The sequence below is a fragment of the Convolutriloba macropyga genome, chromosome 9 (assembly GCF_964194025.1).
Source record: "Convolutriloba macropyga chromosome 9, txConMacr16.3, whole genome shotgun sequence".
Lineage (NCBI taxonomy): Eukaryota > Metazoa > Xenacoelomorpha > Acoela > Convolutidae > Convolutriloba > Convolutriloba macropyga.
Window position 1 is genome coordinate 7,910,849 of NC_134476.1, and position 25,677 is coordinate 7,936,525.

Sequence of the window (25,677 nt, forward strand, 5' to 3'; positions counted from 1 at the left end):
ACAGTACTCTACATCTGCTACTTTTGCTCAAAATGCATAAGTCCAGTCCAATGACTAGGGAACTGTGTATCCACCAATATTACTCCCTAACTTAAACAACGAAAATCAACTCCCGTTTTGCCAGAGAGATGACCAGTTTCTTCTATTCAGAGGTCAGTAGTCAGTACCATTTTTACACTCTGAGCAAAAAACACTCTACTTGGCTAAAAACACTTTCCACTCTGGTTCAGTTTCTGGGCCCAATAGACCTATTGATCACCCGTACCTAACTTTCAGAGTAATTCAGTACTTAATCAGAAAGTTTTTCAGAAACAATTCAGTACTGATTCAGAGTCTGTTCATGTCACATTTGGCTCTGAATTTCTCTGAATCAGACTCTGATTCAGACTCTGAATCAGACTATTTTCCAGACTTTGCACGCTGGGAACGTTATCTTCTTGAATACAGATTCTTTCAAGTTCTTGAAGTCAGTATAATTTGTTCTTGATCCTCATAAAGTATATGAATTTCTGCTCCAGTATTAAACTTGAATCCGAAGTCCGGAAATTAAAATAAAAACTACGGTTTTGAGTACAATAGCATGTTTTTTTTTGTATTGAAACCATTTTATTAGAATTCAGCCGAAATTGATACCGGTCAACTCAGCTATGACTATTTGTTCCGACCCCTCTTGAGGGGGGTGGAACTATATACCCGGGTCGAGGTTTGGTGGTGAATTTTTCGTAAGAAATGCGGTGAAACGCGGTGAAAAAAAATAATTTTCACCGCGTATTTTCTTACATCTTTTGCGGTGAATGCGGTGAATCGCGGTGAATTATTTTTTTTCACCGCGTTCTCAGTTTTCTTACAAAAAAGAATTGTCCCCACACGGGTTCGAACCTCTGACCTCCTGCATGCCCTCATATGATAGTTTCCACTGCGCCAACTGTCATTTATGTCTTTGTTATTTCTTGTGAATTTAAATCAGATTGATTAAACTTTGGAAACCATATTGCGGTGAATTTTTGTAAGACATGCGGTGAAATGTGGTGAATTATTTTTTTCACCGCATCCACCCGCATTCACCGCATTTCTTGCATTAATTTGCCATAATAGTCTATGCGGTGAATTTTTGTAAGAAATGCGGTGAATTTGGTGGTGAATTTTTGTAAGAAATGCGGTGAAAAGCGGTGAATTATTTTTTTTCACCGCATTCACCGCAATCACCGCATTTCTTACGAAAATTCACCGCATTCACCGCATTTCTTACGACAATTCACCCTAAAACGTCGACCCGGGACTCAAATGGGTTTTTTTTGTTCAGTCAATTTTCGCCGATCGATATATTCATCGTAGAGAGTTGAGACTGGTATCATTAGAAAGCTCGTCCAGCGTAGAATATGTAATTAAAAAGTTTTTTTAATTTTCTTTTCCTACAGGGAGTTATCGAGGTTTAGACTTCTGAGAAAAGTAGAGTGAATTCACGTTGTTTTATTCACATTTTCCAAAATTTTTGATTAACTTTTCGTCAATTTTGCTAAAATTTGTTGAATTTTTTAAGAATAGTGTCGTTGATTTTATTTTTCGGGACAAACAAGCCTTCTTGTTGATTATTCTGAATTAACTTTTTTGGTCAAAAACTCTGGATAAGAATTTCAAAATTCAGCCTTTTTCATCAAAAACAGCACGAAATAAGCTACTTTAGTTCACTTTGATAAAATTTGTCGGCACTACATCCCCAAACAACAGTAAAACAATCTTTCTAGGCTCAGAAGGCGGCTATTTCTATTTCACGTTCCGCTGAGAGTGCTCTGTAATTAAAACTTTGCCGTTTTTTGCTAGCTTTACTCGTTTATTATCAAAAATGCAGAATTTTTTTTTGAGTTTTCAACTAACAAATTATCTATATCTACAATATTCGAAAACTCAATAGTTCCATACGGACAATAAGCATTAGCAGGTCTAGTTTTGGGACAATGTTTGACTGTTACAATCCAAAAAAAATTGCGGATTGCAATCAGTCGGTCTTTTTTTTTTTGAAAAAAGACCTTTTTTTTTAAAAATAAAGAACAGAACATATTAAATGGAAGCTCAGGAGTGATAGGTTCGATTGGCTTCCAAAGCAGCTCTAAGCGAATGCATTTAGTTTTTTGATTGAAAGTTTATGATCGTTTCGACTTTAAAAAAAATTGAATTTCAAATAAATAATGGCTTATTGAAATTTTCCTCCATTTTTTTCTTAATTAGGTCAACCTGGAGCTTAGTGTCAACAAAAAAGAATGCTTCTTCAATGTACTAATTTGAAATATAGTCTCAATTGCGTTTTCAAGCCCGAAGTTATTGTTTTCTGGCTTTGATACTACTAGATTTCAGATTTTTTTGTTTTTAGAAATTTGCCAGTTTTTCACGTTTTCTAGTCACATTATCACATTACTGACAGTTCTCATATCACTTTATTAGCGTTCAAAATGAAAGACGTTTGAAATTATTAAAATCCTTAAAGATATAGATTATCGTTATAACGGCATCGACACTTATTCTTCAAGAAATTAATTGATTTTTTTAAATTTTGTCTTTAACTGTCATTTTTACTTTGTCATCTCAGTTGTATGAAATTTCCTGTGTAGTGGTAGGTTTCACTGGCTTTTTATGGAAAAATAGACGAGCCGATATTTTGATATTAGCATATAGCTGATGGCTTTCATGCCTTTGAAAACAATCGTTTTCCAAAACTAAAAATAAAAAACTTTTTAGCTTCGCAAGTTTGTTCTTTTTATTTTTCTTTTTTGTACATAATCTCGTTAAGTACAAGTCAAATATGACATTATGGGTGTCAAGGGAAGGTGTCAAAAAGGATTGATGTCCCAAAATCTATCTTTTTAAAAAATTCGTTATGACCTTATTGAGTTCAACACCTTTTTTTTTACAAAAAAAAATTAACTTATTTTCGTTTTTGTCATGTTTGACGTTCTTTTAGTAAACGCAAGGTTTATTCTGGATAATTGCAGTTCTCAAAGAATTGCTTGGATGAAAAAACGACCTTATTTAAATATTTGCTTTTGTAATTATTGTTTTTCTTGTCTTTGGATATAATTTTGTTTCGAAAAAAGAAAAACAAAATTATTACATCCTTTTGCCCTTTTCTCTTTTTTTGTCTACTTGTTGCCCAGTCTCACTAAAAAATGGCCAAATAAAAAGTTATCGGTGTTTGAAGAAGGCGCAAACAAATATAATTTGAGGGCCGAAATATGGCTTGACGGTTTTGACAGCGTTTTATGGCAAGTTTCAATTGAATTTTTGTTTGTTGTTTTTTGTGGTTCTTTTTAGCCGCTTAGAGAAATGAATAAGGACAGATCCTAACGCCCTTCTATAGAAGCATTGGTAATCGTAAACCTTTGGGATATTTTACTTGATTTCTAATGGTTTTAATTACTTTGAAGTTACACGTTTTAAACAAATAAGCGAATTTTTTAACTTTACTGATTCTGTTCTTTTTTGTCTAATTGTTGGCAAACTTTTTTATGGACTGGTCCACGTCTTTTCTGGTGATTTATAAGTTAATTTGTTTAGTTTTAGGTTCATCTGACGGTATGTTGACTTTGTTATTAAATTTTGTTTTTTAAAACGGACAAATAGTTTTTGATAACATTAATGTTTGTTGTTGTTGTTGCTGTTGTTGTTGTTGTTGTTGTTGCTGTTGTTGTTGTTGTTGTTGTTGTTGTTGTTGTTGTTGTTGTTGTTGTTGTTGTTGTTGTTGATTGATTGATTGATTTTGCTGTTCGTCTTGACTCGCTTTCTTAATATTGGCATATCACAGCAATTTAATGATTCATTTTTTACTCCACTGAGTTATTTGCTTTGGAGGCTATCTTATCGTTCATACACAATTTTTTTTTGAAAAATACTTGGGCTTTTTTGGGATTCCCAAAAAATAATTTTTGGTTTTCTATCTGTTCCTCATTTGGTAGACAATTATGCCAAAATTGTTGATGGGCGGGGGTTTGAACTTTATGTGCCATCGCACATTGTTGAGCCGCCTTGTCTGGATTTTAGCATCTAACCAGACGCTTTTCAGGACTTATGAACAAAACATCCTCTAGACTAATGCGTCTGTTCAAAGCGTTTTTTGGGTCTTTCCCATTTTAGCCCCACCCCCCTCCCTCACGAAATTATAGCCCCCCATTATGGTATAATTATCATGATTAGAGGGGCTATAGGTTATCTGACCAATAAGCTGGGGGGATATAATGGGAAAGACCCCCATTTTCTAGATGTTGGAGCAAGTAGATCATGCTCCAGATTTTGTTATCTGATAATAGGTGAATTTCCAGCCCCCCCCCCCCCTATCGGACTCTTGTAGGCCGTTGCCCGGGATGTTTTTGCTGTGATTGTACGTGCACGGCCATATCATGTATTTTGGGTCACGCATTACCCCTGTGTTTGATTCAATATTTTCTGATCAAAGGTCGCTTGGGTCGGGGACCTTAATTTGACCTTAACTTCACTACCCAGTATATAAAATTTTTCCACTTGCCAGATTATATTTTTTGAATCTAGCGTTAGGACACTAAACACGTTTCTGATAAGTCTTCAAGATGTCACAATGAGTACTTTTTCTCAAAATTGTCATGGCAACAACTAAAGAGCAAATTCTGGCAAGCAACCAATTTGGGCTCACGAGCGGATGATAAGAAGCAACTTCCAGCGTAAGGATTTTGGTTTAGGATGGCTGTAATAACTAAAATTTTTCTTTATTTATTCACCCACTGTAACGCTTGTTATTATTAACACACCCTAAATGCAAAACGTATTACCCGAACATGAGAGTAATAAAAAAGAAATTTATTGATAACTTAAGTTTCGTCAGAGGAACGGAACTTTAAATATTTTTGATCAAATGTTATGGTGTGACCAGAGGTGGATTTGAGCGAGGATTTTTGTATCATAAAGTAGAATGTGGATTTGATCAGAACTGGTTTTTAAGACCAAATCAACATCATTTCTAATGTGAGTGCCAAAAATCTCAAGCACAACATAGTCTGGCCTGATGAGGGACTTTTGAGGTCTGGGTTTGTTCGATCTGAACTGATTTTCGTCAAAATTCCCAGTTTGAATCTCAACAGCCTCTCAAATTTGACTATGAACATTTCCCGAACACAGATTTTGATTTACGAAAACATTAAATCTCTAGTTTGGGGTGTCAATTCACACTAGAAACAAACGGCCCAGCATCGGAATTAAGTTCGAGCTAAATTCTTTTCATGAGTAGAACATGTTTTATTTTCGTGACAAATATTGGTCAAGCATGATCTTTTCAACTCATTTATCCGGGTTACCCATCATTAGAACGTTTTATGATCTGATGCTAGGTCATATATGATTGGTATGATTTCTTTGTGACGTGTTTGCTCAAAATTACCCTGATCAGACCATTTCGAGCGGGCGACTGACCATTTTGCGCTCAAATTTACCGAGCAATTTTGGGCAATTGTGATTTTTAACGGTGACACCTCGAGCCAGGAGACTGATCGGATGTGTATTCGAGCACTGGTGGGTCTGATCAGGAGCGCAGGTCTCTTCGAGCGCACAAAAACTGTCAATCGTTCAGGGACGAATTCGAACGCAATTCGATTGGGCAGAAAATTGCGAACGCGTGTCGAGCGCGGTCGAGTCTGATCAAGTGCGCTCAAAATAGTCTGATCAGCGAAGGATATTAATTATGAACAAATCTCTTAATTTTGCTATAATACCCGGGCCGAGGATTTTGCCCAAAAATAACGGGGAAAAGAGTGTAAAGAGTGTAAAAATAATATTTTTACACCGTTAGTGCCCTCCTTATTAAGGGTGGAATTCCCTGTTAGAGTGTAATTTTAGCGGTGTAATTTTAAGATTTAACGGTGGAAAAAGAGTGGAATAACTTATTTTTACACTCTTTTGATTACACTGTTGAAACTTATATTTACACTCTTTATTACACCGTTAATTTTATTTTTACACTCTTTATTACACCGTTAAAACTTATTGTTACACTCTTTGTTACACGGTTAAAACTTATTGTTACACTCCTTTTTACACTCTTTTTCTATAATTTACACCCGTAAATTACACTTTAATATGTAATTCCACCCTTAATAAGGGGGGCACTAACGGTGTAAAAATATTATTTTTACACTCTTTACACTCTTTTCCCCGTTATTAAACCCTTAGTTAGGGGAGCACTAACGGTGTAAAAATATTATTTTTACACTCTTTACACTCTTTTCCCCGTTATTTTGGGCAAAATCCTCTGCCCTTAAACCGTCTCGAAAGCACGCGGTAGTCTGATCAGATGCCCTAAATGAGTCTATAAATTTAGCCACAGTAGTGTCGGAAATATCTCAATTTGATTTTAAAAAATCAACTTATGAGATTTTTCCATTATGATTTGGGTGTGTTTCCCTCCTCCTTATCTCAACCGGGCTGGGGACCGGCTACGGCGGAGTTATGAACATTAAACTATAGGAGATTTTTGAGCAAAGCACTGGCCAAAAAACCAGGTCCAAACTCTATCTCCAAAGAGAATAAAAGCAAACAATAAATAAAACAATTATATAAACAATTATATAAAATTCAATAATTGCAATTTAAACGAAATAATAGCAAATTTCCGTATGAAAAACTAACTTTTTTCTAGGAAGGTTACGCGGACCATTCTTTTTGCATTACAACCTAAATATTACTGGTAGTGTGGGATATCAATTTGGTTCACTTTGAACAACTCCTTGACCCGATGAAAAAGACCTATTTTTAAATTATTTATTTGAAATAATAGCAAATTTCCGTATGAAAAACTAACTTTTTTCTAGGAAGGTTAGGCGGACCATTCTTTTTGCATTACAACCTAAATATTCCTGGTAGTCTGGGATATCAATTTGGTTCACTTTGAACAACTCCTTGACCCGATGAAAAAGACCTATTTTTAAAATTATTTATTTGAAATAATAGCAAATTTCCGTATGAAAAACTAACTTTTTTTCTAGGAAGGTTAGGCGGACCATTCTTTTTGCATTACAACCTAAATATTACTGGTAGTCTGGGATATCAATTTGGTTCACTTTGAACAACTCCTTGACCCGATGAAAAAGACCTATTTTTAAAATTATTTATTTGAAATAATAGCAAAATTCCGTATGAAAAACTAATTTTTTTCTAGGAAAGTTAGGCGAACCATTCTTTTCGCATAACAACCTAAATAGTACTGGTAGTCTGGGATATCAACTTGGTTCGATTTGGACAACTCCTTGACCCGACGAAATAGACCTTTTTTTAAAATTCAATAATTGCAATTTAAACGAAATAATAGCAAATTTCAGTATGAAAAACTAACTTTTTTCTAGGAAGGTTAGGCGGACCATTCTTTTTGCATTACAACCTAAATATTACTGGTAGTCTGGGATATCAATTTGGTTCACTTTGAACAACTCCTTGACCCGATGAAAAAGACCTATTTTTAAAATTATTTATTTGAAATAATAGCAAATTTCCGTATGAAAAACTAACTTTTTTTCTAGGAAGGTTAGGCGGACCATTCTTTTTGCATTACAACTTAAATAGTACTGGTAGTCTGGGATATCAATTTGGTTCACTTTGAACAACTCCTTGACCCGATGAAAAAGACCTATTTTTAAAATTATTTATTTGAAATAATAGCAAATTTCCGTATGAAAAACTAATTTTTTTTCTAGGAAAGTTAGGCAAACCATTCTTTTTGCATAACAATGTAAATAGTACTGGTAGTCTGGGATATCAATTTGGTTCACTTTGAACAACTCCTTGACCCGATGAAAATTCTATATTTTTGAAAATAGAATAAGCGAATAAGTCAAAATTTCCGTATGAAAAACTAACTTTTTTCCTAGGCAAGCTATAGCAAAATTTCTTTTTGTTTTAGACTCTATATATACAGGGGATACTCCGTACCAAAATTGGTTCACTTTGAACAACTCCTTGACCCGATGAAAAAGACCTGTTTTTAAAATTATTTATTTGAAATAATAGCAAATTACCGTATGAAAAACTAATTTTTTTCTAGGAAAGTTAGGCAAACCATTCTTTTTGCATAACAATTTAAATAGTACTGGTAGTCTGGGATATCAATTTGGTTCTCTTTGAACAACTCCTTGACCCGATGAAAATTCTATATTTTTGAAAATAGAATAAGCGAATAAGTCAAAATTTCCGTATGAAAAACTAACTTTTTTCCTAGGCAAGCTATAGCAAAATTTCTTTTTGTTTTAGACTCTATATATACAGGGGATACTCCATACCAAAATTGGTTCGATTTGGACAACTCCTTGACTCGACGAAAAAGACCTATTTTTAAAATTCAATAATTGCAATTTAAACGAAATAATAGCAAATTTCCGTATGAAAAACTAACTTTTTTCTAGGAAAGTTAGGCGGACCATTCTTTTTGCATTACAACCTAAATATTACTGGTAGTCTGGGATATCAATTTGGTTCACTTTGAACAACTCCTTGACCCGATGAAAATTCTATATTTTTGAAAATAGAATAAGCGAATAAGTCAAAATTTCCGTATGAAAAAGTAACTTTTTTCCTAGGCAAGCTATAGCAAAATTTCTTTTTGTTTTAGACTCTATATATACAGAAGATACTCCATATCAAAATTGGTTCACTTTGAACAACTCCTTGACCCGATGAAAATGACCTATTTTTAAAGTTATTTATTTGAAATAATAGCAAATTTCCGTATGAAAAACTAATTTTTTTCTAGGAAAGTTAGGCAAACCATTCTTTTTGCATAACAAGCTAAATAGTACTGGTAGTCTGGGATATCAATTTGGTTCACTTTGAACAACTCCTTGACCCGATGAAAATTCTATATTTTTGAAAATAGAATAAGCGAATAAGTCAAAATTTCCGTATGAAAAACTAACTTTTTTCCTAGGCAAGCTATAGCAAAATTCCTTTTTGTTTTAGACTCTATATATACAGGGGATACTCCATACCAAAATTGGTTCGATTTGGACAACTCCTTGACCCGACGAAAAAGACCTATTTTTAAAATTCAATAATTGCAATTTAAACGAAATAATAGCAAATTTCCGTATGAAAAACTAACTTTTTTCTAGGAAGGTTAGGCGGACCATTCTTTTTGCATTACAACCTAAATAGTACTGGTAGTCTGGGATATCAATTTGGTTCACTTTGAACAACTCCTTGACCCGATGAAAATTCTATATTGTTGAAAATAGAATAAGCGAATAAGTCAAAATTTCCGTATGAAAAACTAACTTTTTTCCTAGGCAAGCTATAGCAAAATTTCGTTTTGTTTTAGACTCTATATATACAGGGGATACTCCATACCAAAATTGGTTCGATTTGGACAACCCCGTGACCCGACGAAATAGACCTATTTTTAAAATTCAATAATTGCAATTCAAACGAAATAATAGCGAATTTCCGTATGAAAAACTAACTTTTTTTCTAGGAAGGTTAGGCGAACCATTCTTTTTGCATTACGACCTAAATATTACTGGTAGTCTGGGTTATCAATTTGGTTCACTTTGAACAACTCCTTGACCCGATGAAAATTCTATATTTTTGAAAATAGAATAAGCGAATAAGTCAAAATTTCCGTATGAAAAACTAACTTTTTTCCTAGGCAAGCTATAGCAAAATTTCTTTTTGTTTTAGACTCTATATATACAGGGGATACTCCATACCAAAATTGGTTCACTTTGAACAACTCCTTGACCCGATGAAAAAGACCTGTTTTTAAAATTATTTATTTGAAATAATAGCAAATTTCCGTATGAAAAACTAATTTTTTTCTAGGAAAGTTAGGCAAACCATTCTTTTTGCATGACAACTTAAATAGTACTGGTAGTCTGGGATATCAATTTGGTTCTCTTTGAACCACTCCTTGACCCGATGAAAATTCTATATTTTTGAAAATAGAATAAGCGAATAAGTCAAAATTTCCGTATGAAAAACTAACTTTTTTCCTAGGCAAGCTATAGCAAAATTTCTTTTAGTTTTAGACTCTATATATACAGGGGATACTCCATACCAAAATTGGTTCACTTTGAACAACTATTTGACCCGATGAAAAAGACCTATTTTTTAAATTATTTATTTGAAATAATAGCAAATTTCCGTATGAAAAACTAATTTTTTTTCTAGGAAAGTTAGGCAAACCATTCTTTTTGCATAACAATTTAAATAGTACTGGTAGTCTGGGATATCAATTTGGTTCACTTTGAACAACTCCTTGACCCGATGAAAATTCTATATTTTTGAAAATAGAATAAGCGAATAAGTCAAAATTTCCGTATGAAAAACTAACTTTTTTCCTAGGCAAGCTATAGCAAAATTTCTTTTTGTTTTAGACTCTATATATACAGGGGATACTCCATATCAAAATTGGTTCGATTTGGACAACTCCTTGACCCGACGAAATAGACCTATTTTTAAAATTCAATAATTGCAATTTAAACGAAATAATAGCAAATTTCCGTATGAAAAACTAACTTTTTTCTAGGAAGGTTAGGCGGACCATTCTTTTTGCATTACAACCTAAATATTACTGGTAGTCTGGGATATCAATTTGGTTCACTTTGAACAACTCCTTGACCCGATGAAAATTCTATATTTTTGAAAATAGAATAAGCGAATAAGTCAAAATTTCCGTATGAAAAACTAACTTTTTTCCTAGGCAAGCTATAGCAAAATTTCTTTTTGTTTTAGACTCTATATATACAGGGGATACTCCATATCAAAATTGGTTCACTCTGAACAACTCCTTGACCCGATGAAAAAGACCTATTTTTAAAATTATTTATTTGAAATAATAGCAAATTTCCGTATGAAAAACTAATTTTTTTCTAGGAAAGTTAGGCAAACCATTCTTTTTGCATAACAACCTAAATAGTACTGGTAGTCTGGGATATCAATTTGGTTCACTTTGAACAACTCCTTGACCAAATGAAAATTCTATATTTTTGAAAATAGAATAAGCGAATAAGTCAAAATTTCCGTATGAAAAACTAACTTTTTTCCTAGGCAAGCTATAGCAAAATTCCTTTTTGTTTTAGACTCTATATATACAGGGGATACTCCATACCAAAATTGGTTTGATTTGGACAACTCCTTGACCCGACGAAAAAGACCTATTTTTAAAATTCAATAATTGCAATTTAAACGAAATAATAGCAAATTTCCGTATGAAAAACTAACTTTTTTCTAGGAAGGTTAGGCGGACCATTCTTTTTGCATTACAACCTAAATATTACTGGTAGTCTGGGATATCAATTTGGTTCACTTTGAACAACTCCTTGACCCGATGAAAATTCTATATTTTTGAAAATAGAATAAGCGAATAAGTCAAAATTTCCGTATGAAAAACTAACTTTTTTCCTAGGCAAGCTATAGCAAAATTTCTTTTTGTTTTAGACTCTATATATACGGGCGATACTCCATATCAAAATTGGTTCACTTTGAACAACTCCTTGACCCGATGAAAAAGACCTATTTTTAAAATTATTTATTTGAAATAATAGCAAATTTCCGTATGAAAAACTAATTTTTTTCTAGGAAAGTTAGGCAAACCATTCTTTTTGCATAACAACCTAAATAGTACTGGTACTCTGGGATATCAATTTGGTTCACTTTGAACAACTCCTTGACCCGATGAAAATTCTATATTTTTGAAAATAGAATAAGCGAATAAGTCAAAATTTCCGTATGAAAAACTAACTTTTTTCCTAGGCAAGCTATAGTAAAATTTCTTTTTGTTTTAGACTCTATATAAACAGGGGATACTCCTTGACCCGACGAAATAGATCTATTTTTAAAATTCAATAATTGCAATTTAAACGAAATAATTGCAACTGTCCGTATGAAAAACTAACCTTTTTCCTAGGCAAGCTATAGCAAAAATTCTTTTTGTTTTAAACTCTAAGTAGCTATGGGATTCTCCATACCGAGTTTGGTTCGATTTGAACAACTCCTTGACCCGATGAAATTTCTTTATTTTTGAAAATAGAATAAGCGAATAAGTCAAAATTTCCGTATGAAGAACTAACTTTTTTCTAGGAAAGTTAGGCGGACCATTCTTTTTGCATAACAACCTAAATAGTACTGGTAGTCTGGGATATCAATTTGGTTCACTTTGAACAACTCCTTGACCCGATGAAAATTTTTTATTTTTGAGAATAGAATAAGCGAATAAGTCAAAATTTCCGTATGAAAAACTAACTTTTTTCCTAGGCAAGCTATAGCGAAAATTCTTTTTGTTTTACACTCTAGGTACCTATGGGATTCTCCATACCGAGTTTAAATCGATTTGAACAACTCCTTGACCCGATGAAATTTCTATATTTTTGAAAATAGAATAAGCGAATAAGTCAAAATTTCCGTATGAAAAACTAACTTTTTTCTAGGAAAGTTAGGCGGACCATTCTTTTTGTATTACAATCTAAATAGCACTGGTAGTCTGGGATATCAAATGGGTTCACTTTGAACAACTCCTTGACCGAATGTAATTTCTATATTTTTGAAAATATAATAAGCGAATAAGTCAAAATTTCCGTATGAAAAACTAACATTTTTCCTAGGCAAGTTATAGCATATTTCTTTTTGTTTTAGACTCTATCTATACAGGGGATGATCCATACCAAAATTGGTTCGGTTTGGACAACTCCTTGACCCGACGAAATAGACTTATTTTTAAAATAATAATCGCAAAATTATTCGAAATAATAGCAAATTTCCGTATGAAAACCCAACTTTTTTTCTAGGCAAGCTATAGCAGAAATTCTTTTTGTTTTACACTCTAGATACCTATGGGATTCTCCATACCGAGTTTGGTTCGATTTGGACAACTCCTCGACCCCACGAAATAGACCTATTTTTAAAATTATTTATTTGAAATAATAGCAAATTTCCGTATGAAAAACTAACTTTTTTCCTAGGCAAGATATGGCAACATTTTTTTTTGTTTTAGACTCTAGGTACACAAGAGATACTACATGCCAAGTTTGGTTCGATTTGGACAACTCCTTGACCCGACGAAATAGACCTATTTTTAAAATTCAATAATTGCAAATTAACCGAAATAACTGCAACTTTCCGTATGAAAAACTAACTTTTTTCCTAGGCAAGCTATAGCGACAATTCTTTTTGTTTTACACTCTAGGTACCTATGGGATTCTCCATACCGAGTTTAAATCGATTTGAACAGCTCCTTGACCCGATGAAATTTCTATATTTTTGAAAATAGAATAAGCGAATAAGTCAAAATTTCCGTATGAAAAACTAACTTTTTTCTAGGAAAGTTAGGCGGACCATTCTTTTTGCATTACAATCTAAATAGCACTGGTAGTCTGGGATATCAAATTGGTTCACTTTGAACAACTCTTTGACCCGATGAAATTTCTATATTTTTGAAAATAGAATAAGCGAATAAGTCAAAATTTCCGTATGAAAAACTAACTTTTTTCCGAGGCAAGCTATAGCAAAATTCCTTTTTTATTTAGACTCTATCTATACAGGGGATACTCCATACCAAAATTGGTTCGGTTTGGACAACTCCTTGACCCGACGAAATAGACTTATTTTTAAAATAATAATCGCAAAATTATTCGAAATAATAGCAAATTTCCGTATGAAAACCCAACTTTTTCTCTAGGCAAGCTATAGCAGAAATTCTTTTTGTTTTTCACTCTAGATACCTATGGGATTCTCCATACCGAGTTTGGTTCGATTTGGACAACTCCTCGACCCCACGAAAAAGACCTATTTTTAAAATTATTTATTTGAAATAATAGCAAATTTCCGTATGAAAAACTAATTTTTTTTCTAGGAAAGTTAGGCAAACCATTCTTTTTGCATTACAATCTAAATAGCACTGGTAGTCTGGGATATCAAATTGGTTCACTTTGAACAACTCTTTGACCCGATGAAATTTCTATATTTTTGAAAATAGAATAAGCGAATAAGTCAAAATTTCCGTATGAAAAACTAACTTTTTTGCTAGGCAAGCTATAGCAAAATTCCTTTTTGTTTTAGACTCTATATATACAGGGGATACTCCATACCAAAATTGGTTCGATTTGGACAACTCCTTGACCCGACGAAAAAGACCTATTTTTAAAATTCAATAATTGCAATTTAAACGAAATAATAGCAAATTTCCGTATGAAAAACTAACTTTTTTCTAGGAAGGTTAGGCGGACCATTCTTTTTGCATTACAACCTAAATAGTACTGGTAGTCTGGGATATCAAATGGGTTCACTTTGAACAACTCCTTGACCGAATGTAATTTCTATATTTTTGAAAACATAATAAGCGAATAAGTCAAAATTTCCGTATGAAAAACTAACATTTTTCCTAGGCAAGCTATAGCATATTTCTTTTTGTTTTAGACTCTATCTATACAGGGGATACTCCATACCAAAATTGGTTCGGTTTGGACAACTCCTTGACCCGACGAAATAGACTTATTTTTAAAATAATAATCGCAAAATTATTCGAAATAATAGCAAATTTCCGTATGAAAATCCAACTTTTTTTCTAGGCAAGCTATAGCAGAAATTCTTTTTGTTTTACACTCTAGATACCTATGGGATTCTCCATACCGAGTTTGGTTCGATTTGGACAACTCCTCGACCCCACGAAATAGACCTATTTTTAAAATTATTTATTTGAAATAATAGCAAATTTCCGTATGAAAAACTAACTTTTTTCCTAGGCAAGATATGGCAACATTTTTTTGTTTTAGACTCTAGGTACACAAGAGATACTACATGCCAAGTTTGGTTCGATTTGGACAACTCCATGACCCGACGAAATAGACCTATTTTTAAAATTCAATAATTGCAAATTAAACGAAATAATTGCAACATTCCGTATGAAAAACTAACTTTTTTCCTAGGGAAGCTATAGCAAAAATTCTTTTTGTTTTACACTCTAGATACCTGTGGGATTCTTCATACCGAGTTTGGTTTGATTTGGACAACTCCTCGACCCGACGAAATTGACCTACTTTTAAAATTATTTATTTGAAATAATAGCAAATTTCCGTATGAAAACCCAACTTTTTTCCTAGGCAAGCTATAGCAGAAATTCTTTTTGTTTTACACTCTAGATACCTATGGAATTCTCCATACCGAGTTTGGTTCGATTTGGACAACTCCTCGACCCCACGAAATAGACCTTTTTTTAATATTATTTATTTGAAATAATAGCAAATTTCCGTATGAAAACCCAACTTTTTTCCTAGGTAAGCTATAGCAGAAATTCTTTTTGTTTTACACTCTAGATACCTATGGAATTCTCCATACCGAGTTTGGTTTGATTTGGACAACTCCTCGACCCGACCAAACTGACCTATTTTTAAAATTTTTATTTGAAATAACAGCAAATTTCCGTATGAAAAAATAACTTTTTTTCTTGGAAAGTTAGGCAGACCATTCTTTTTGCATAACAACCTAAATAGTACTGGTAGTCTGGGATATCAATTTGGTTCACTTTGAACAACTCCTTGACCCGATGAAAAAGACCTATTTTTAAAAATATTTATTTGAAATAATAGCAAATTTCCGTATGAAAAACTAACTTTTTTCCTAGGCAAGATATGGCAACATTTTTTTTTGTTTTAGACTCTAGGTACACAAGAGATACTACATGCCAAGTTTGGTTCGATTTGGACAACTCCATGACCCGACGAAATAGACCTATTTTTAAAATTCAATAATTGCAAATTAAACGAAATAATTGCAACATTCCGTATGAAAAACTAACTTTTTTCCTAGGGAAGCTATAGCAAAAATTCTTTTTGTTTTACACTCTAGATACCTATGGGATTCTTCATACCGAGTTTGGTTTGATTTGGACAACTCCTCGACCCGACGAAATTGACCTACTTTTAAAATTATTTATTTGAAATAATAGCAAATTTCCGTATGAAAACCCAACTTTTTTCCTAGGCAAGATATAGCAGAAATTCTTTTTGTTTTACACTCTAGATACCTATGGAATTCTCCATACCGAGTTTGGTTCGATTTGGACAACTCCTCGACCCCACGAAATTTTTAAAATTATTTATTTGAAATAATAGCAAATTTCCGTATGAAAACCCAACTTTTTTCCTAGGTAAGCTATAGCAGAAATTCTTTTTGTTTTACACTCTAGATACCTATGGAATTCTCCATACCGAGTTTGGTTCGATTTGGACAACTCCTCGACCCCACGAAATAGACCTATTTTTAAAATTATTTATTTGAAATAATAGCAAATTTCCGTATGAAAACCCAACTTTTTTCCTAGGTAAGCTATAGCAGAAATTCTTTTTGTTTTACACTCTAGATACCTATGGAATTCTCCATACCGAGTTTGGTTTGATTTGGACAACTCCTCGACCCGACCAAACTGACCTATTTTTAAAATTTTTATTTGAAATAACAGCAAATTTCCGTATGAAAAAATAACTTTTTTTCTAGGAAAGTTAGGCAGACCATTCTTTTTGCATAACAACCTAAATAGTACTGGTAGTCTGGGATATCAATTTGGTTCACTTTGAACAACTCCTTGACCCGATGAAATTTCTATATTTTTGAAAATAGAATAAGCGAATAAGTCAAAATTTCCGTATGAAAAACTAACTTTTTTCCTAGGCAAGCTATAGCAAAATCTTTTTGTTTCAGACTCTATATTGACAGGGGATACTCCATACCAAGTTTGGTTTGATTTGGACAACTCCTTGACCCGATAAAAATGACCTATTTTTAAAAATTATTTAAAATTAATTATTCGAATTAATCGGAAATTTACGTATGAAGCAATATATATCAAGCAATATGAACATATTTGATTTATGAAAATAAGTTTGAAGCAATATTATATTGAATCAATATAAAAATTGTCGGAAAAAGTCTCTATAGTTGAATTTATAATCAACTTTTCGAATTCTTTCCAGTATGCTCTGTTCATGTTACCCTCCTCCTTTTTCATTCCGGGTTTGAGACCGGCAGTGGTGGAGTTACAAAAAGATATAGGAGAATTGAGCACAGCACCAGGTACACAACCAGGCTCAAGGAACTCTCTCCAAATGTAAACAAACAAACAGATATTTCTTTTGTTTGAAGGTTATAGGAGAGATAAGCATAGCACTAGATACAAAACCAAGCTCCAAAACTCTCCAAATCTAAACAAATAGATACTATTTTTTTGTTTAGAGGTTATAGGAGAAATGAGGAGAGCACTAGATACAAATCAGGGCTCAAAGAGCACTCTCCAAACCTAACATAAAATTATCTATCATCTAATTAAACTTGGAAGCGTGCAGAAACACCCGCTAAAGTCCCGGAATTTCAAATTTAAAGATTTCAATCCGCGGTCGAAGCGGGCAGAAACACCCGCTAACGTTTATTGCGTACTTCAACATTATTAAAGTTTTTAAGTAATATTAAAATTAACTTAAACAAAGTTAAAAGCAGCACTAGTAATAAAAATTCGAAGCGGACAGAAACACCCGCTTAAGTCCCGGAATTTCAAATTTAAAGTTTAAAATCCGCGGTCGAAGCGGGCAGAAACACCCACTAACGTTTATTGCGTATTTCAACATTATTAAAGTTTTTAAGTAATATTAAAATTAGTATGTATGTATGTGTAATGAATGTATATATGTACTCTTGAGAAAATAAATTTCAGAAACCAGTAAATTCACTCAGAAGCTCCACTTAAACAAAGTATTGATTTAGTTCCCTTGCTATCAGAAACCTACGCAAGTAGGCAAATCTCAACTAAACTATCAGAACAAGTAAAAATTAAATTTTAAGAACTAAACGGTCCTTCAAATCAAATCGTGCTCGAAATGTTTTAGCACGTTGATAAAGTAAAGATCGCCCAAGAAGAAAAACTTGATAAGCTTATTTTGAACTGAATCCACTCTCAGAAGCTGAATGTAAGGCCATTCTGTAACACGATATGCAAGAGGCTCAAGGACACCTGATTCCTTTTCAAATTCTGTCGACCTGAGATCAATAACGACTGTTTCAATTATCTCGTACAGCTGTACTAAACAGAAGATCGCTGAACTTCGATCTACGAAGAGTAGAATCTGACCCACCTTAAACTCACCATCCTCACGAATTGCGACAAAACTGTTAGCGTTTGATCTCGTATAACTCTGGCTGTCAAGATGGTCTTCTTTCGTTTCAAAGCTGCCAAGTTGTCGATTACGAACATAGCGACTGACAATCAGACTGCAAGTATTTACCGTTCCAGTCAGAGTTCTTATAAGGTGGTTGTTTGCGTTCTCAAACATCGTAGCCGAAGTAGTCCACAATGGCCCAAAGGTAGTGCACTGCCATGCTAGAAGTCTTAATATTTGATTTTTCAGCGGATAGCGAAACGACATATTATAGCAAAAGGCTTCTAAAATATGTCCGCATAGGAATGCTTGTGATACACTCTCGTACATGGATCGTAGTGAAAATGCTAGGTAATCAAGATTTTGAATGTTAGTCTCATGGGCGACAGAACTTTCGAAAAACTTACGAAAAACTATGGGTGAAAAATAAAGAAGAAAAGTTTTCAATTCATTTGCTTTGAAATGATCAAGTGAGCGCAGTGATCTGATCGACCGCTTGAACTCGCTTGGTAAACGTACTTTTTCAGTTGCATTGTCAATTTCGGCTATTTCAATCGAGCTGAGTTGTTCAGCGAAAAATTTGATGACATCGTGAGCAACACCCTTAAGGCATTGGTGCATGGTGTCTATAGGGCAGGTCAATGGCAGGTTGGGAACAATGTCGAAAATTTTCGAGCGTCCTTTGACACCCAAGGTGTCAACTTCTGGATCCTTCTCTTTTCTTCCCTTTCTTTCGTCAACGACTCCGCTCTCAAATAGTCTAACCAAGTGCTCATGCTCTGCAGGATTCCTCATTGTGAAGGTGCGATCATTCGGGTACGAACGACTACCTGGAAATCTCTGAATTCCCCTCATAGTACACAGCCCACAGCCATAATAGCCGTTGAATTTTTTCATTTTCAGAACATCATGTTTGCAGACGAGGTCGACGATCAAGAAAATTGTGGTGAAGCGGATTTGGTACGAACGTTCATTGTATTTAATATTCTCTACTTTTGAAATCTTAGAAGCATAGTGATCAAAAATGGGATCCCACGAAATTTCTCCTTTGCCGTACCACAAAGAACAGAGAAAAATATTATCGAATGATGATCTGAGTTTTGGTGGCAGGTCAGCCAAAGCAACCCAGAGAGGGTAAGCGGAGCAATCACTAGATTCTCGAACCTGAACTCCGTCAACGTTAATTATAAGTTTCAAGTGGATTGTACCTTCCTCAAAAAGACTCGAGAGTTTTAGATCTGTTTTTGTTTCTGGGTCTGCGTATTTCACTATTTCATTAATGTACTTTTGAACATTCTGCACCAATTTGTCGAAAAAATTTAGATAAATAAATTCCCCATTGCCATTGTTCTCTCTGTGCTTTATGTAATGCTCTGTCAGTTTCTTTGTCTCTTGTTTCAAAAAATTTGGAGCAGGCAGACGGTCATTTGGATGAATAACCTTTTGAAATTTTAAAAGGTCATACAGCGCTTCGTCGGGTAAACAATAACGGGCAGAAATTGCAAATAAACCAAGTGCAGCATTATGGACAGTGACGTTTGAATTACACAATAGAGGCTGAGAAGAAAATTGAAAGCCATCTTTGCTATGGTTGTAACAGTCTTTTTCCGTGTCGACTACGTCTTCACTGTCGTGGTCTGAGATGATATCTAGCCGATTCGATGACGATTCAACTATAGAAGCAACTTCACAAGATGGATCGGACATTATGTCATCAGCAGAAACAGGCATACTCCCATGGGTACTATTCTCCTCAGTTTCAACATCTGAGGAACGCACAGAATCAACTTGGTGTATGTACGTTTGAATGTGTCTACTTGAACTGTCCACCAACCTTCTTTTCACGCGCCTCTTCCGTTGATTCTGGAATTTTCTTTTTATAGCACTTCCAAAATCGGTAGGCGTACCAACACTCGATTGACTTGCTCCATAATTTGAACCGAAACTTTCTCCGGAATGAAAAATTTCACTTGAATTTCCTGAAGCATGTAAAGATTGGGTCGAAATATCACCCAGGCGTTGTTCTCGGGGTGTCGTGGGTGGCAAGATTTCATTATATGATTCATGCTTCTCTTTGTGCGGACATCTACATTTCAATCGGCCATCTTTAAAATAGTTGTTACCGTAGCTCACTGCGATTTCTTCTCCAACTTCTATAGACTTGATAACTTGGAGAAAAATGCATCTACTGTGGGGGAGGAAAGAGCTTGTGTATCCCATAAAAAATTTGGTGTTCGGGGAGCAGGAGTGGTTGGCAAAACGAATTGGACCCAATAGCACTAGTTCATCTCTTTCCAACTCACCGCGCATGACTGACAAATCAGACATTTCGTTTTGTAATTCCTGAGGAACACTTTCAATAGGCCCAACAGGAAAAGGTCTTAGAAGTTCCAACGAAGGCTTCAAGGTCTTTTCTGTATGATTGAAGAGGCCAAAGCCCCCGAAACTGTCTGGCAAGATTTTGAAACCCCTCTCAATAGAGGCCTCATAGAGTTCTTTTAAAGACGAGTATGCTTTAAAAAGTCGTCTGTCTGCTTTCAAACGTTTCTCATACTCTTCAAAACTGATCAACGGAAGCATTGTTTGAGGAACTACATCGAATTTGCTTAAGATTTGACGCACTACTTGTCCGTCCACAATTACCAATTCTTCGCAAGTTATCATCATATGACTTGAAAAACCTAATTAGAATTTAATCAAGGTGAATGAATGAATAAACGAATGAATGCATGAAGGGATTAACGTATGTATGCAAAAGAGCACTCTCCAAACCTAACATAAAATTATCTATTATCTAATTAAGCTTCGAAGCGTGCAGAAACACCCGCTAAAGTCCCGGAATTTCAAATTTAAGGATTTAAATCCGCGGTTGAAGCGGGCAGAAACACCCGCTAATGTTTATTGCGTTCTTCAACATTATAAAAGTTTTTAAGTAATATTAAAATTAACTTAAACAAGTAACAAAGTTAAAAGCAGAACTAGTAATAAAAATTCGAAGCGGACAGAAACACCCGCTTAAGTCCCGGAATTTCAAATTTAAAGATTTAAATCCGCGGTCGAAGCGGGCAGAAACATCCGCTAACGTTTATTGCGTACTTTAACATTATTAAAATTTTTAAGTAATATTAAAATTAACTTAAACAAGTAACAAAGTTAAAAGCAGAACTAGTAATAAAAATTCGAAGCGGACAGAAACATCCGCTAACGTCCCCGAATTTCAAATTTAAAGTTTTAAATCCGCGGTCGAAGCGGGCAGAAACACCCGCTAACGTGTATTGCGTACTTCAACATTATTAATGTTTTTAAGTATTATTAAAATTAACTTAAACAAGTAACAAAGTTAAAAGCAGAACAAGTAATAAAACTTCGAAGCGTGCAGAAACACCCGCTAAAGTCCCGGAGTTTCAAATTTAAAGTTTTAAATCCGCGGTCGAAGCGGGCAGAAACACCCGCTAACGTGTATTGCGTACTTCAACATTATTAAAATTTTTAAGTATTATTAAAATTAACTTAAACAAGTAACAAAGTTAAAAGCAGAACAAGTAATAAAACTTCGAAGCGTGCAGAAACACCCGCTAAAGTCCCGGAATTTCAAATTTAAAGTTTTAAATCCGCGGTCGAAGCGGGCAGCAACACCCGCTAACATTTATTGCGTATTTCAACATTATTAAAGTTTTGAATGTATGTATGTATTTATGTAAGTACGAAATTAAATTTGTATGTATGAAAAACTCTCAAGTAAACTTTGAATTTATGATCACAACACGAAAACCGAACTTCAGAAAACGGCAAACTCATCAACTAAACAATATAATATCAAATGATTTAAACAGGGAATTAGGTTAAACACTCCAGTAGAAGTAAAGGCAGAAAGGCGAGTATTTTCTAAGGAACTGTATTTCTACAAATAGGAAGCAACCTGTCAGTACAATAAACAAGATCAAGGAGATGGCCTTCACATTACAAACAATGATCTTCTAAACAACTACTCATTCGCTTCTAAACTAGAATGTCGTTTCCGACAATCCTTGCCGTATTGGTTGGCAGCTTTTCTTGCAGTCTCGAAAGCCAGTTTTGGTGTATCTGGGTACTTTTGCTCTACAACTTCTAAAACAGGCAGAAAAACCTGGTCATTTTTTGCTCATCAATTAACTTAGGTTTTTGGGTTTTCAGGTCTAGGAAAGATCGATCTCTTAATTCATGCTATTTAAGGCTGTTATGCAATGATGACTCCTACGGTGAAGCTGACGAATAAGTTTTAATAAAAAACCTACTCCTGAACTTTTCGAGAATTTCACTTGGCGCTTCTTTGCGGCCGTCAGCTTCACGTCTTCTCGGCTCAAGGATAACACCTGCACGCTCGTTTTCTGGCAACAATTTCTCAAACAGGGCCCGCGCAAATTTCCCGACTTCAGATCCGGCATGCATTGTCATCAGATCTTCATCGTTGTGTATAAAAGCAACTATAGATGTGCCGCGGGAAGGATGATCGTCTATGCTCTGGTAGCCGTGATGGTCAACAAAGCGAATTTCTTTCAACTCTGCAGTCTGAAACAAGTTTTCATGTAACCAACTGCGCCTATTTCTTGCAGAAACTCATTTGTCTACTACCACTTGTCACTACCAGTTGTCATGGGTAAGGCCAAAAAGGTCTAGCAATTAAGGCTGAGTGATACCAAATTGTTAAGCAAACAATAATCTAACTTTCTCGTCAATTCTTGCACAAAGGTTTGAGCGCTTCTTGTCGTCGATCTTTCGTTTCTCTTCAAAGCTTTTCATCGACTCGTTCATCTCCAGAACGTGATTATTGAGATACTCTTTTAAAAAAGAGCAATTGGGGCCGCAATCGTCTTTGTTGGTTCCACTGTTTGAAACCATGTTGGCGCTGATCTCAGGTAAAGAACTGGAGCAAGGTTGTGAGAAACTCAGATTATCAGAGGGCTGCTAAAAACGCAAAGAGCAAATTTTCCAATCACACCAAAATTCGAAACTCGAAGCGAGCAGAAACACCCACTGACGTCTGCGATGTTTAAATTTATTATATATGTATGTTTGTATGTATGTATTTATGTATGGAGGTATGTATGTATGCATAAATGTTTATTTAATTTGGCGACTGATTTTGATTTAGAAACAACTGGAACCATATGATCTGGTTTGTGATTAAAATTATTGAAAACCTTTAATTTTTACCATGTTCTTGTTCTGGTTGCCCTGGAGAACGGCTGGCTGCGTTATTTTTTCGACTTTAGCCTTTTTTGATTTCTTCCGCTCAGTTGATTGTCCTAGGCAGACTTCTCTGCTGCTCATAACTGGAGCGCGAGAACGACTCAAAAAGTTGACATCATCAACTACAGGAGCCTTCGGCGCAGCTAGAACTTTTTTGCGCAATTCTGAAGGACTTTTGCCACCGTCTAGTTCTGCTTGAAAACTCTTCATCGCTTCCTCTACTTTTTTATGATTGCCTTTAGACAACAAACGACAAAAAACAGATTGGTCTTCAAATTGCAGGTTGTAATTCTCTCCTTCAATTAAACTCAACATTTCTGAGGGTTTTAATTTCTTAGGCCACTTGGTGCTGCTGTAAGTAATAAGAATCAAATTGTCTTTCACAAAAAGCCATGCTAAGTTGTCCCTCAAAATGCTATCCTTTATACTATCCTCTCTTTCAGCCTCAGAGTCGAATAGGTTATGACTTTTCGCTGGTTCAGATCTCAAGTTGTCTTTTTTCATTTTCAACGATCTAAAAATTTGCAGACAAAGTAGAGCGAAACTTTTTCTATGTTGTGTGCGAATCTGCAATTAGAATTTCTTACATTAAATTGTTCTTGTGTTAAATTATTTGAAAAAAAAGACTTGATTTTCAACAACCTAATGAGTTGATTTCATCAAAAATTTCCAATACAAAAAATAGCACCTTTAAGAAGACAAACTGAAACTAACTAGCATAAATTCTCATCTGTAACACTTAGGCGTACTTCTGCAAAAGACAACAATTACGTATAGGATATAGGAACCCAAATCAATCTCGTGTTAAACGTCTGACTCAATTACAATTTATTTCAAAACAGAACTAAAGAAAAACAGCCGATTCTAAAATCACTACAAACGGTTCCTTCTCTTGATTACAATTCAATTTTCTTCATTCTTAACTATCTTAAAACTTTCAAACTAGCTAGAGCGAAATTACTTCTATGTTTTTTCTGCGAATCTGCAGTTAGTATTTCTTGCATAAAATTGTTCTTTTGTTAAATCATTTGAAAAAAAAGTGATTTGATTTTCAACAACCTAAATGAGTTGATTTCATCCAAAACTTCCAATTCGAGAAATAGCACCTTTAAGAAGACAAATTAAAACTAAAGTATCACAAATTCTCATCTGTAACACTTTTGCGTGCTTCCGCAAAAGACAACACTTACATATAGGAACTCAAATTTACCGTGTTTAACGTCTGATTCAATTACAATTTTTCAAATTTCAAAAATCACTCGCAACAATTGCTACTCCTGATTATTGGATGGAAACTCATTGCTTTCGGTATCAGATTCGCTCAAATCGACACAACTTTGAGAAGTCTCGGGGAGTTTCTTTCCCTGTCGCTTTTTCTTGGCCTCTGCCTTTTCCCTCATTGGATTCACCCAAAAAGGGTCAGATTTTGGTTTCATGTATCGAAGTGAATCCATGCCAGCTCTGTTGGCAGCCAAACGAGCTTCATTGTACGCATCTGGCCAAAGTCGAGGTGGAAACTGTCTCTGTACAAGGCCTTAAGCAGAGGAAAACACACCTAAGCTAAGCTTTTTAGGAAAATCAATCATAAAAAATGGTTACAAAAAACTTCAAAAACGAAAACAGAAAAAAAATCATTTGAGAAAATCAGTTTGAACTTCCGACAACTTATTCTTGAAACCCAGTTTTTGACAACTTAGTATTTGATCATTATACCTTTAAAGATTTTTGTTCTCTTGGGAGATGCAGGCTTCCGCACTTCGCTTTCTCGGGTTGGGGATATGATATCCCTCTGTAGACCCTTCTGGCCCCATAATGCTGTTCGCAGATTTCTTCCCAGTTCTTCCGGATTTGAAGTTGTTGGGAAATTATCCAAATCAACTTCCTCATAAAAACTTCGTATAGCTATACCTGCCTCTTCTGTGTCATTTTCTGCATCAACGTTCTTGAGATCTTTCTAAATACAGATAGTTTGGAATCTATCCAAAACTTGGCAAAATAAACATTTCTTGAAAGAAAAGTCTGAGCGCAAAAATTGAGCAATTTTTATAATAAAAAAATATAAAAATATATAAAAAATTTAAAAATATTTATAGCAATATAAAAACTTGCTAGAAACCACTTCTACCAAAAAATTGGTCAAAACTTTTGTATCACTGAGGCAAGATCTTACAATGGTTTTCAATTTCTGGAGCTCGCTCTCCAGCTTTCTGTTGCAGGACAAAACCGTCTTCTCATATGCTTGTATAACCTCTGCGATGAGTTTTTTGTCCTCATTAAGAACTTCCAGCAATCTTTCATGATTAGCGCATTT

The 25,677-nt window shown here is 34.5% G+C and overlaps 1 protein-coding gene across 1 annotated transcript in view; it reads left to right on the forward strand.

Annotated features, from left to right (window-relative positions):
- LOC142346010 (uncharacterized) overlaps positions 1 to 25,677 on the forward strand; it is a 43,895-nt gene that overhangs the window by 3,192 nt on the left and 15,026 nt on the right. Inside the window, exon 2 of the mRNA XM_075398489.1 lies at positions 59 to 152. The gene's annotated coding sequence lies outside the window, so the exon portion shown is untranslated. The remainder of the gene's footprint in view (positions 1 to 58; positions 153 to 25,677) is intronic.